The following is a 15170-nucleotide window of genomic DNA, read 5'->3' as shown; positions in this document are numbered from 1 at the left end:
TCTCTCTCTCTCTCTCTCTCTCTCTCAATCAACTCATTTTTGGCCTCTGCATGGCTTCACATGAGAGATGAACACTTTCTCTCTACACTTCTTTCTCTCTTTGCACCACCCACTGTCCTCTCTCCTGCTTGCAGCTATAGCATGCAAGTAGGAGCATGCGCGTTGAAGGGCCACTGTATGCCAAGAAAATCTCGAACCACATCTTGGCCCCTCTACCCTTGCGCAAACTCCTGCGTCATGCGGTCCATGCCATTGTTGCAATAGGCATTGACCAAGACACCATCCTCTTTCTTCCTCTCAGAGGGCCTTACCTCGTTGAACTGCGTTCCTCCTCTTCCTTTTCTCAGAGGGCCTCACCTCACAAATGTCCCTCAAACTTGCAAACTCTTGCATACACTTCTTGTGGCACATGCTGGCTAAAGTGAGTGCTCTCAAGAGATGTGTGTGTGTGTGTGTGTGTGTGTGTGTTGTGTGTGTGTGTGTGAGAGAGAGAGAGAGAGAGAGAGAGAGATGAAAACTAATGGTGATGCTTTTGAGGGAAAGAGGAGCGAACAGAGCTAAGGTATGATATACCAATATTCTAAAATTTACTAACCATCGAATTTTATTACATACCTAGTATGTTTGCTAACATGCTAGCCCCTCTTAAGTATGGAACAACAAAAGATACACCAAAAGCAAGTGAATATTTCATAAGAGCAAGAAAATTAAGGGGTATCGAGTGAAGGGTTGGTGCACTTTTGCCTTGCATGACGACGGGCAAAGTGTATGATGGCCCTTCCTCTCCGAAGGCCAACTAAGGGAATTCCCCTTCCCTAGGAAGGACAAGGGCACCCTTCAATTTCCAGGCCTAAGTATGACATCTTTCTCCAAGATTCCTTGCTTCGCATCTGCTGAAAACAGCCTAGAGCTTTCTGGCGCTGCCCTTTTGGAGCAAATCTTGCAATCATGAGGGAGGCCATCACTTCGAATCTACTGAAAACAAACCAGAGCTAGGAAGCTTTTCAAGAAGTTCTGGTGCTCTCTGAAGTGTAAGTGTGGCTCTCTATCACATGAGCTGTAGGTTTGCTCTTTTGCTTCCTCGTGTTGAATGTTGTTTCAGCCCAATGCCAGTGTAGTAGGGTGATCTGACAGGCATGCGTATGCAACAAGTATGACGTTACGACTCCAGCAAGGCCCTCCTCCCTCTTGCTTACTACTTGCTAGCATGTCAACATATTTAAGGTTTTAGATAGTCTCGTTGACAGTACATATGGGATGAAGTTGGAGAAAGCCATGGAGAGAGAGACAAGATGTTGCTACAGCTTGGAGAAGAATGCCTCGAAGTATATCAAAAGAAAGTTGACCAAGCAAGCCATTCCAGGGCTCCACTGCATTAGTTGACTGAATGGTGAGAGATACACTCGCTTTGCATTCGTTGAAAACAACCTAGATCTTTTTGTCCCTGCTCCTGTTGCGCATATCCCGTAATCATTGCGTTCCAAGAGACGGCATTCCGGACAAGAAGCTCCTCAAGCACTTTTTATGCTTTGTGAAGCGTATCACATTTGACATACATATCGACCAAGGGAGTGCCAACCACAACCTCTATTTTCAAAAGCCTCATACAAACAAAGAAATTGTAAATTTTTGTGCCCATATCAGCATCTTACATAGAGCCACATGCCTTCAAGATGAATACGTAGGTGATTGCATCTGGACAAAGGCTCTCACTATGCATCTGCTGAAAACATCGTAGAGCTTTCTAGTCCTACTCTTGTTGTGCGTATCCCGCAATCAGTGCATTCCAAGAGATGCTATTCCAAATGAAAAGCTCCTTGAGCACTAATTGTGCTTTCTCAAGTGCACCACATTTGGCATACACATCGACCAAGGGAGTGTCAACATGGCATCTCTTTTCAATAGCATCTGAGTAACAATATCATCATGAATTTCTATGTCCATATCAGCATCTTGCGTAGAGCTACATGCCTTTAAGATATACACATAGGCGATTGCATCTGGAGATAGCTCTCGCTTCACATCTGTTGAAAACAGTCCACAGGTCCTCTTATGCATTCCAAGAGACGAACATTAAGCTCTTCAAGCACTTTTTGTGCTTTTTGAAGTGCACCGCATTTGGTATACATGCCAAGACAGTGCCAAGTACCTCATTATTTTCCGACAACCTCTGGCTAACAATATCATCATGAATTCTTTTGCCCATATCAGCATTTGCATAATGCCACATGCCTTGTAGATACAAGCGTAGGTGATTGCATTTAGGAGAGCTTCCCTCTCTTTGCATCTGTTGAAAACAACTCAGTGCTAGGACCCCGTTTGACATATCCAGCATTCCACAAGACGACATCCCGTATAGTAAGCTCCTCAAAGACTTGTTGGGCATTGACAGGAGCATGATGCGAGATGCCTTCAACCCACACGTGTAGGTGATTGCATCCGGAGCTTGAGGCCCTCTCTTCACATATGCTGAAAACAGTCCAGAGGTTCCTGGCCCTACCCCTGTTGGGTATATTCCACAATCAATGCACTCAAAGAGACAAGATTCTTGAGAGGAAGCTAGTTCAACCGTTGCTGATATACTCTCTCTCCCCGGCTGTTGTGCTCTGACTAACAAGATCATCGTAAACTCTTTTGCCCATACCAACATCTTGCATGATGCGAGATTCCTTCAAGATGCACGTGTAGGTGATTGCATCCGGAGCTGGATGATTTCAAGCTGTAGCAGAAAACAGTCCAAAGCTTTGTGGTCATCATGCAAGATGCCTTCAAGCTACACGTGTAGGTGATTACATCCGGAGCTGGAGGCTTTCAAGCTGCAGCAGAAAACAGTCCAGAGCTTTGCGGTCTCGATTATCTCTCTCTTCCCAGGTACGGTATGCATCTGAGTAACAATATCATCGTGAATTTTTGTGTCCATATCAGCATCTTGCGTAGAGCAACATGGCTTTAAGATATACACGTAGGCGATCGCGTATGGAGATAGCTCTCGCCTCACATCTGCTGAAAACAGTCCACAGCTTCCTAGCCCTGGTCCTCTTGTGCATATCCTGCATTCAGTGCATTCCAAGAGATGCCGCTCCGAACAGTAAGCTTCTCAAGCACTTGATGTCAACCCTTTTCCGAACATGGGCTAGCGCTGGTTGTAAACCATCAGAAGAAATTGGAGTACCAAGCCTTCTCTAAGTCAAAACCCTCGAAAGAGATTGGGGTAGCAAGCGTCCTTTGAACAGAACCCTCACTCTGCGCACTCTCTCTCTCTCTCTCTCTCTCTCTCTCTCTCTCTCTCTATCCAACTCTTTCAAATCGTTGCGTCAACTAGAGGGTATCAGAGAGGTTCGTCTTATCGTACCAAAGATAAGTAAGCTCCAAAGGCCCATTCCTTACATTTCTGGAATTGAAGACTGGGAGTTGGTTTTGCTGGATTTCAGGAGAGTCATGGGCAGGTCTCAACGCAAGGCTTTGAATTGGATTGAATCGTGCATGGTGAAGCCCCCATCCTGATCCACGTGCAAAGTTCATCCGAAAATCTACCTGTGGCAGCGACACCACCTGTTTCCCCTCTTTTTGCTCCGTCAACTTATGGTGGAAGCTATGAGAGTATGTGCTCTCCAACTAATGGCGATGATGTGCTCAATTGTGCTGATCTGCGGTTCAATAACACTGTTTTCAGTGGGCAAGTAGCAGTATTGCTTACAAACGATATAGCCTTGTAGATTAAGGCAATGGCAGAGGTAAGAAGCTCCCCCCCAACCACACACACACACACACACACACACACCGTTAAATAGGGATCGACTTACATCTCTTCTGTATCTGCAGGGCATTATCCCAGTGGGCAAGTAGCAGTATTGCTTACAAACGATATAGCCTTGTAGATTAAGGCAATGGCAGAGGTAAGAAGCTCCCCCCCAACCACACACACACACACACACACACACACCGTTAAATAGGGATCGACTTACATCTCTTCTGTATCTGCAGGGCATTATCTGGGAAGCTCCTTCCACTTTCTGTGAAAGCTTGTTGAGCCCTTACTCTGGGCGTTTCCTATGGGCTACCAGCATTGCGCATGGACATGGCTCTCTCTCTCTCTCTCTCTCTCTCTCTCTCTCTCTCTCTCTCTCTCTGCGCTAGGCAAGGACGGCTGCTAAGTTGCTTGGCCACCATGCTTTTCTCTCTAAAAACGCCGCCAAGCCTCGCAAAATCTGCAAGCTTTAACGCTAAGCTTTTTTTTATATAATTATTTTTTGTTCCTCAAATCAATGGATGCTTGTTCCTCGATGCCAAGTGGCATGCCTCCTCTTGCTCCGTTCCAAAAATCGGTATTAGATAATAAAGGTAATGAAGCCATTCATCTCCAAAGCCTACATAACCAACTCAAATTCTAGTTTTAGCATCTTGTATTGATAGACAATTAGCCTTCTTATGAATCTTAAGATATATTTAATCTCACAACTAGGGGTATTCTGGGAATTTTGAAAAATTTGAAGGGCATTTGAGAATTTATGACCAAATATTTATGGAAAATATTGGGGTTATTTTGAGAATTTTTGAAATTTGAGGGGTGTTTTGGGAATTTCCATAAATTAGAGGGATATTTTGGTAATTTTCCCAATATATTTTGCAACGAATCAACTCTTGCCACATCCTCTAAACCATTTAACCCCCGTCCCCCCCCCCCCCCCCCCCCCCCCCCCCCCGCCCCCAATGGCTAGAGAAAGATGCTCTTTTTTTGTTTTGTGTCTCTACGCTACTAAAAACCAATTATTTATCAATATTGATTTTAAGATCAAGCTATCGAGGAAACCTAAATTTTTCTTTCATGATTACTAGTGCCAATTAATGGCCATGTGCAGTGTGGGTAGAGTGCCCTTGTATGAAGACCACACCCTTGTAGTGTGGGGTACAACGCCTTTGTCGTCTGGATACGACATCCTTGTATGAAGACCACATGCGAACGACCATTGATGTATGTACATACGAATCAGGTGCAAGAAACTGCTATAAATTTGATGTGGGTGATGCGTACAAAGGATAATAAAAAACCAAAGACTTAACAATGGAGCACTACACTAATCCTTTTGGACGTGTTGGATACCCCAATTGAACTCCCTTATTTGATCCAAACGAAATAAGCAACGATGATTTGGTTGCAGTGCATCAATAGGCAACAAATGATAAGGATTTTGTTGACGATGAAAATGAGGATGTTTGAGGGTATACACATTTTAAACATCTTAAATTTCTATAAGGTATTTATAGATGCATACAAACTTTTGCTCGAGTTTGTCTTTGCTGGGGAAAACTTGGTCAGTCCATGGTAAGACTCCGAGTTTAGGATCCCTTGGACCAAGATGTTTTCCTCCCTTGTAGTAGTGTTCTGCACTCCAAAGGCATGTTAGGAAATTAATGGAGAGAGATAATTTTCACACACGAGAGATTAGAGAGAGAGGAGGAGAGAGAGAGAGAGAAGGAGAGAGATCAACACAATATACATGGATTCTACCCCCAAATTCTAGTTTAGCACTTGTATTGATAGACAAATTAGCCATCTTATGATCTTAAGAAAGAATCAACTCTTGCCACATCCTCTAAACCCATTCTTGCCACATCCTCTAAACCCATTTAACCCCCCCCCCCCCCCCCCCCCCCCCCCCCCCCCCCCCCCCCCCCCCCCCCCCCCCCCCCCCCCCCCCCCAATGGCTAGAGAAAGATGCTCTTTTTTTGTTTTATGTCTCTACGCTACTAAAAACCAATTATTTATCAATATTGATTTTAAGATCAAGCTATCGAGGAAACCTAAATTTTTCTTTCATGATTACTAGTGCCAATTAATGGCCATGTGCAGTGTGGGTAGAGTGCCCTTGTATGAAGACCACACCCTTGTAGTGTGGGGTACAACGCCTTTGTCGTCTAGATACGACATCCTTGTATGAAGACCACATGCGAACGACCATTGATGTATGTACATACGAATCATGTGCAAGAAACTGCTATAAATTTGATGTGGGTGATGCGTACAAAGGATAATAAAAAACCAAAGACTTAACAATGGAGCACTACACTAATCCTTTTGGACGTGTTGGATACCCCAATTGAACTCCCTTATTTGATCCAAACGAAATAAGCAACGATGATTTGGTTGCAGTGCATCAATAGGCAACAAATGATAAGGATTTTGTTGACGATGAAAATGAGGATGTTTGAGGGTATACACATTTTAAACATCTTAAATTTCTATAAGGTATTTATAGATGCATACAAACTTTTGCTCGAGTTTGTCTTTGCTGGGGAAAACTTGGTCAGTCCATGGTAAGACTCCGAGTTTAGGATCCCTTGGACCAAGATGTTTTCTCCCTTGTAGTAGTGTTCTGCACTCCAAAGGCATGTTAGGAAATTAATGGAGAGAGATAATTTTCACACACGAGAGATTAGAGAGAGAGAGAGAGAGAGAGAGAGAGAGAGAGAGAGAGAGAGAGAGAGATCAACACAATATACATGGTTCACCCAATGTGGGCTATGTCCATGAGAAAGCAGCCACTCAATGGCTTTAGTGCTTCAACTAGAAGTAGGTTACAAAGGGATTATACGCTTGATGAAGCTCACGCCTTGCTTCACTCTCACCACCTCACATACACCTTGTTTCATCAACTTTACAATGCATTTTGTGTGTAAAATAGGCCTCCTGTTATAGGCCGAAAGGGCTACCCTCTCTCATGAGAGGCAGTCGTGTGTAGACACGCTTGTGTAGACAAGTCCAAGTTGAATTCTCCCATGCGCCCATGTGTGGCCGCCCTTGAGAAGATAAGTGCGCCTAGAAATCGGCCACCGGTCATTGAATTAGGCCACCACCCAAAGACTTCCTCCCACTTTCCACTGGCCATTGACTTCCGGCCACCAACCAACTGGCCAATTGAACAACCATTATCCGACCACTTTTCGACCGCCGTGCGGTCATAAATATTCTGACAAAAAGGGAATATTCCAACAAATCCAATCTGCGCAAAGCTTGAGATTGGATGTTAATTTTTGCTTTTTCGACAAGTGATTTTTCTTACGCACAATGTCTTATCCTCATAACATAATGGGAGCCTTACAAATGTGCGTTTTTGAAACTAAAAGTTACAAGGGGTAAATCATGCTCCATACTTAACAAGGCATCCCCTACAAATCTTTTATAGTGTGCCAAGTGGGGATCTTTAAGGAGTGAGAATTGGGATTCTCAGAGGTAGAGAAAGAAACAAACATACACAATGGCAAAATTGAATTCCGCAGGTGTAACCTTGATTTGTTTGAAGACCTTGTCTTCAAATTGGATGTAATATTGTGTAAGGATGATGGTAGCAAGTGAGATGATGAAGTTGGTCTTTGGTGGTCAAAGTGGTTGCAAATGGTTCATTTGAGGGGACAAAGACCATGTTCTATGGGGATACTAGGGTAAAGGTAGTTTACATGGAAGGTGAATCATAGGAGTTTGGTGTAAAGGTCTCTAATTAGGGACAAGGATTCTTTTAAGTGTTGGTTTTGGGTTGCAAGGATAGGGTAGAGGTCAACGTGCAGCCACTTCGATTCATTTTCAAATATACGTCCATTGTAGAAGCATATATGGTGACCACAAGAAGGGGTTTATGTAGTTTAGGGAGGAAGTATATCGGGCATGGTTTGAAGGGGTTGGAGAAGAGTGTGGACGGTGGGACATGCCTTAGTTGGGCACTAGTGCAATTATCAAATAGATTTACCATTGTATCTCTACAGTGTACAATCAACCCGAGCCAACAACCCGAGCCAATTCCAATTACTTATAGATAGGACCCATTACTTCATTTCGAGAGCTTGTCATTCAGTAGTCTAGAGCTAACCCTTTGGAATCACTGAGCATTTGCTTTAAGCATTATTGAGATTTATATGGTTCCAGTTGTACATTTCCATTATTTGGTGCTAGTTGTACATTTTCTAGTATATGAATACATATCAATTTCAGTCTCTCCTCTTCGCATTTCCATTGAGCTTTATTGTAGATTTATATGGTGCCAATTATACATTTTCCACTATATGAATACATATCAATTTAAGTCTCTTGTCTTTGCATTTCCATTTCAGTCTTTATCTAGTTCATGTGCTATCTAAAGTATGAACCTGGCTTTACGTATGATATGATCTTATTAACTCCATGTCTCTAACCTAGAATAACTGCCAGAAGTGACTAGCTCACTCCATTTTGGCAATCATGGTGGTGATCTCAAGCTCTTGATAGGGAACTTATCTCCTAGCTGGAGTTTGGAATTAGTTGAAGTTCACAATGCCGCACAAAAGATTAGGAAGAGAAAGGAGACCAACCACAGTGTTCACGGAGGAGCAAGATCACATGAGCACAATGGATGAGGAGTCGGAGCGAGGCTTTGATGGTGAACCTGACCTTAGGAATGACACAGATGCTAACCTGAACGAGAGGGAGACTGAGGGACTTGGCAGTTCCTAGCACGACTTAGCTCAGTCGAGGAGAAGGCATTCAAAGAGAGATAAGAGACGTTCTCACTTGCACGGGTCTTAGAAAGCAGATAAGGGCAAAGGGAAAGATTAGACCAATGGGAGTGATGTGAGAAGACGGAGTCAAAAAGCAGTACACAAGAAACGTGAAAGGAGGAATGAGATAGGCACATTTATGAAAACAGATGATTAGTACAACTATAGGTGGGATATGGATGCTGATCATTACAGCAAACAAGCATCGCACCAGAGAGAAAAAAATGATCTAGAATGAGAATTCAAGACACATGGATCATGAATCACATCATCACACGACCAGACATTGTGAGCACTCCAATGACCTTAAGGTTTCTTTTCCAATATTCAAGGGTGGAAAGAAAGATAATTCCGATGTCCATATACAAGCGTTCAAACAATACGTTGAATTGAAGGACATTGATGAGAATAAGTGGGGAGAATAATTTCCAAAGACCTTGAAGGACGTGGCAAATAAGTGGTATTACCACTACCCACCCTGCAAGCTCAGAACGTATAGCAAGCTAACCAAGGCATTCTGTTTGGAGTATACTGACAATAGAGGTGATGAAGATATCTTATGTGAACTAGATACGATCAAGTAGAGTAATCTCTCAGTCAAAAGCTATGTTGAGAACATAAAAGAGCTTACCAAGCAACTAAACAAGCCTCCTTCAGAGAACAAAATGCGAGCTTGGTTTCTTAGTGGCTTTAGCAGCAAAAAGCTCAGGGAACAGCCCTCGTCTCCAAAATCCGCATCAAGTTGTTGGATGAAGGCCAACACTTTGTCAGTAGCACCAAAGGTGCCATCATAGGTGAGAAAAGAGATACTCTTTCCTCCCTCTTTGAACTTCTCAAGCTTTTGTGACCTTTGCCATGCAAGGTATGATTTGCGATGTCCTCCCCTCTTGTATTCTCTAGGAGAATAGCCATCAATTTTGTCGGAAGAGGAGGAAGGTGAAGAAGAAGGAGAAGAGGGTGACCTCTTTCTTGCCCTTTTCTTGATTTGTTTCTTCTCTTCCCTTTTGGAGTGACGAGGAGAAGGACTATGGGTTGAACGTTTCGTCTTGGGAGGAGTTGGCGATTGTCTAGACAGCCGTCTTTGTGGATCCACATCTTCAGAGGAACTTACAGTTTCATTACTTTCTTGCTCTTTGGATTCCTCCTCTCGTATGGGAGAGAGTCTTCAGCTTTTGGGGGTCCCTTCAAGAGGCCTCCTAAGCTCTCCCTCCTCTTGGAGAGGAAGGGAAATCCCATAAGCACGAAGTTGTTGAGTAACTTCCGCTTGCAAAGCAGGGTTTCCCATAGCTTGCTGCAACCTAGTAACAACATAACTGACAAACATGGGGGCATGATCATTAGCACCGTCATGTGCAAAATCAAAGTTATCAATGTCATTCTACTCTCTTGGTTAGTGTCAGCTATATTAACAAAATTTGTGTACTTACTTAGTGTATGCTTTGGCAATTCAAAACCTTAGTTGACAGTTCCTTTGCCACTGAAAATCGACACTTAAGTATCTACATCCACGACTCGAAGTGGTTAATTATAGCGGGTAGTGGAGTGGCTCGAAGTGGTTAATTATAGTGAGTAGTGGAGTGGATCTAATATTGCAAAATTGCCAAGGGCTAGCTCCTTTCAGACTTCTTATATCTCAATAATGGTAAAGCCGTAAGCAAGTCTAAAAATATCCCATTATTAAGTCCAAATCTCCCGAGGTGTACACTATATCCCACATAGTGGATTGAACAAAACCGATAATAGATCCCAGTCCCACTTACCCTCATATAATTAACAAAATCAACCATTTATAGGCTACTTAAGGACCTCTCATCTTAAGCAAGAAATCAAAAACCAAATGCTCTAGTACCAATGTAATGGTAATGGTCTATGGACTTTTAGAGTAGCGGAAATTAGAGAAAGTACTTTAGTAGAATTACTTTGTGAGCATAAAGGGTGAACTTAATTGATGGTAGCAACATAGACATAGCATTTAGTTAACTTGGAATGAACAATACTTTTGCAAGAGAGAGTTTAGAGAACATGACAACAATTGAGGACCGTATTTATGTGGAGCCAGTCCCCCCTCCAATAGGCATTTGTATTATAGTTTCTCCCATCAAGAGAAACTTGGTACAATACAATCTTTGTGTTCCTTGTGACCTAGGTGATGCAATGAAGATGGAAAGCTTCATGCATCATGAGCATAACATAAACTTTGTGGAAAGCATTAACTATCCCAACCCTCAGTCCCAAGGCCTCAAACACCTTTGAAGGTGGAGAGAGCTAGAGGGGAATGAGTGTAGGAAAGAGGAAGAAGAAACATTCCATAGGCGAAAGAAGTAGTTCCTCGCTTATCATCTCTCTTCTTGATAGCATATATAATAGATTAATAATGAAGATGGAGAATATGGCAAGCTTAAGCATTGAAGCATCGATCTTGGTTGGATTTGCATTCCATAGCCAAGAGTGTTGGTGTAGGCTCTCAACTTCTCTACTAACTTGGAGAAGGAGATAGAGATCTTGCACTTTGCACTTCACACAATGAGAGTGTGTGTGGGAGAGTAGACCCCTCAAGCAACCCCCTAACTTTCTTTGGTTGACCCCCCCTTGTAGCTCATGATTGAAGATCATTGGACCTCTCCAGGCCTAGCCAATCACATGCAGGGGCATATGAAGAAACAAGGGTAGTCTTGGGACAACTGTCTCCCTTTCCCCTTTGAGAGAGAGGACTTGATAAATGCTAAAATGATTAATTAAATTAACTAATTTATCATTGGATCCCTTGGGAGGCCAACCAATAGGCTTTAGGCACACCATGAGGGAAACATGAAGAGAAACTTGACAAGTGTCCTATATAATTTCTTTGAACCAAGCTTACCTCGTCTGAGGGTGTGCGTGTTCTCTCTCTACCCCCCTCTTGTAGGGTTCTCCCCCTCCTTGGAGGGATAGTTGTTGACTTTTACACACCTTACCCCAAGCATCTTAGTCAACAAGCATGACAAAGCACCTCAAGCTTGGGTTTTGTTCCCACAAGCACCTTAAGTTCCCTAGTCGGCAAGCACGTCAATCACCTCAAGCACCTTATTCATCAAGCATGACAAGCACCTCAAGCAGCCTAAGCTTGGATCGGATTCCCACCTCAACTTAAGCCCTAGCTAACCTAAGGTCAAAGGACTTTTACACTAACCTTTGAAGGTCTTTATTGAAGCTAATCCCCTAAGGTCTTTTAAGCTCCATTGGTTAGCCTTGCTCTTTGACAGACCATCTCTCATTTGGACCCCTTTACCATTGGCCCCATGTTGAGATAGATCTGTAAGCACGTGTTTATATTCTAACCCTTGTTCCCATTTATTCTCCCACATTAAATGATCGGTTTAATATGAGAAAACCATTTGGGTTGGTTAGATGTTATATTTTATGAAATTACCTTTATCTTGAAATCATAGTTGTCCTCGACTATGAGGTAGAAGAGATAAAGCCTTAGTCATTAGTCAATCTTTAGTGGGTAGAGGATCCCTTTTTACCCTATGACATCTTTCCAAGATGGATGACTTATCCATTTGGTGCTTGGGAGACATAGCTGCCGGAAGCATGCCTACTCCTTAGTCCATTTCATTCTCCCAAAGTAGAGTGACAAATTCTACTTGGTGTTTGAGAGACGTTGTCATCACAAACATGATTCTAAGCATGCATACTTTTTAAGTTTGTGCACAATAAAAAGAGGACTAGTCTTATAAGACAAAAACATTGGTCATTTAAAAGAAATTTGTACATTTGCTTACTCTAATATAGCTTTGTAAGCATTGACAAGGTTCATACTATCCCTAAGCTGTATTCCTTGCATCCATCTAGCATCTTCAAAAGGATAATTTTTGAACTTAATAAGATACCGTCGGATAATCTTACCATGTCGTAGTACCTTGTGTTCATGCCAAAGGATAGCTTTGGGTTGTAGCACCTCTTTTTGGTCTTCAATTTTGGGAGGGTCTCCAATAATTGGTTCACTTGGTGGCTCTCCTTTGTAGGGCTTAAGTAGGCTCACATGAAAGCATTGTGTATGAGCCAATGGTTGGGCACTTGAGTTGATAAGCCATCTCATTTCCTATTTTCCCTCCTTTGGATCCCTACTATGGCCAGTTTGCCAGCTTAACCAATATTCTAGCTTTTTTTCCCTTGGAGCTTCCCCATATTAAATGATCAGTTTAACATGAGAAAATCATTTAGGAGAATTAGATATTAGTTATTATGACATTACCTCTCTCTTTTGAAATCATAGTCGTCCTCGACTATGGGTAGAGAAGATAAAGCCTATTTATTAGTCCTTTTTCTAGAGGGTAGAGGATCCCTATCTTACCCTACGACATCGTTCTAGAATGGATGACTAATCCATTTGGTTCTTGAGAGCCTAAGTTGCCGCAAGCATGTTTGCACATTAGTCCTATCAATATTCCATAGTAGAGTGACAAGCTCTACTTGGCGTTTGGAAGACGTCGTCTCCACAAACTTGATTCTAAGTATCTATAATACTTAACATTTGTGCACAATAAAGAAAAAGAGAGTCTTATAAGACAAAAACTTTGTTCACTTTAAACATTTGTACATTTGCTTACTCTAGAGAAGCATTGTAAGCATTGACAAGGTTTAGGTTATCCTTTAATTGTATGCCTTGCATCCATCTAGCATCTTTAAACGGATAATTCTTAAACTTAATAAGATACCGTCAGATGGTCTTACCGCCTCTTAATACCTTGTCTTCATGTCGGAGAATGGACTCGAGCTGCAGCACCTCTTCTTGGTCCTCGATCTCCGGTGGGTCTTCTATAGTTGTTTCTTGAGGTGTCTCTCCTTTGTAAGGTTTTAGTAGGCTCACACGAAATGCATTGTGTATGAAAGGGACCATAGTATCTAAGAATCTGAAAGGGACCATAGTATCTTTTTGTTAACTTAGCATAATACTTTTGGTGTCCCGTAGCATTCTTGACCATTGTGTGTCTTAATCGAGCCTTGGGAAATTTAAATAAGACCCAGTCATTTTCCTTAAAGGCTTGGGCTCTTCTGTGCTTATTAGCAGCAGCCTTTTGCCTTTGCTGCGAGATAGAGATAGTATCCTTAATCTTTTGGAGAGATTCTTGTAGGTCTCAGCTATACTCATCTGCAGTGAAGATCTTCCCGGGTACTTTACGTAGCAGGAGACTTTTGGATCTTCCCTCAATTACCTCAAACAGTGCTTTTCCCGTGGAAGTATGTACAGTGTTATTATAGGCATACTCCACTAAGGGTAAGTACTTCTCCCATTGGGACCTTTCATCTACTTCCGTTACATAGGCTTTTAGCAGATCAAGGATTTTCAGGTTAGCTATTTCACTTTGGCCATCCGTTTGTGGGTGATAGGCCGAAGAGAAATTTAGCCTTGTGCATAAATTCTCAAAGAGACCCTTCCGGAAATGACTACTCATTCTAGGATCTCTGTCCGACACTATGGACATTGGCAAGCCATGGTAATTGAAGATTGTGAAATGAAGAGGGTTGCCATTTGATGGGCTTTGATAGTCTTTTTGACAGGTAGAAAATGAGCTTATCTACTAAACATGTCTACTATCGTCCATATTCCCATATTTCCATGGATAGACTTAGGCAATCCAAAGATAAAATCCATGGATATGCTCTCCCATGGTGAATTAGGGAGATTGGCAAAGGTTGAAGCAATCCAGGTTGCTTCCCTCTATCAAACTTTTTCTTTTGGCATACCACACATTTTGAAACTTACTCTTGTATGTTTGCTTTCATGGTAGGCCAATAGAAATATGTTTCAATCCCTTTTAGGGTAGACTGAATCCCTCTATGCCCCACATAAGGAGGAGCATGAGATTCATACATTACTCTCTCACGTAGTGAGTTAGTACTAATGCATAGTCTATTTCCATAGACAAGATAACCATCTTGTAAAGTAAATGATTCCTCTTTCTTCCCTAATGCAAGGGTAGAAATCACATCTCTAAAATTGGGATTAATAGCATACTCATCTATCATAGAAGATAGATCATTGTGAGTTGCTATGGAAACCGCAATCACTCTCGGCCGTCTTGAGAGTGCATCGGTTACTTGATTATGCTTGCCAGTTGTAACATGTAATGGCCTAGTAACTTGTGTGTAGTAGAAAATAGCATAGACATAGTGAGCATTTCAATAGAATAGATCCCTTATGAGCATAGCAAGTGTTCTTGGGTTGAGAGAGCAACAAAAAGCATAACACCTAGTTAGATAGGCATGAACAATAATTCAAAAGAGATACAAACTAAGCTATTGACAACAGTTGAGGACCGGATTTTCATAGAGCCGGTCCCCCCTCCAAAAAGCTTTGTATTATAGGTGTCTCCCATCAAGGGACACATTTTACAATACAATTCTTTGTGTTCCTTCAATACTAGCTAGTACAATGAAGATGGAAGCTTCAAGCACTAAGCAAAACACTTATAAAACACAACATTGATTCCCTCACAGTCTCAGACCCAAGACCTCACACACCTTTAAAGATGGTGAGAGCTAGCAAGGTATGAGAGTAGATTGAGAGGAAGAAGGAGTAGTCTTACGAGAAAGATGTACATCTCCTCACATTATCACTCATATTAGCATAGCATAGCTTAGTAATTAGCATGGTAGAG

Source organism: Adiantum capillus-veneris, chromosome 7 (assembly GCF_014529385.1).
Source record: "Adiantum capillus-veneris isolate H3 chromosome 7, ASM1452938v2, whole genome shotgun sequence".
Lineage (NCBI taxonomy): Eukaryota > Viridiplantae > Streptophyta > Polypodiopsida > Polypodiales > Pteridaceae > Adiantum > Adiantum capillus-veneris.
This window is presented reverse-complemented; position numbering follows the sequence as displayed.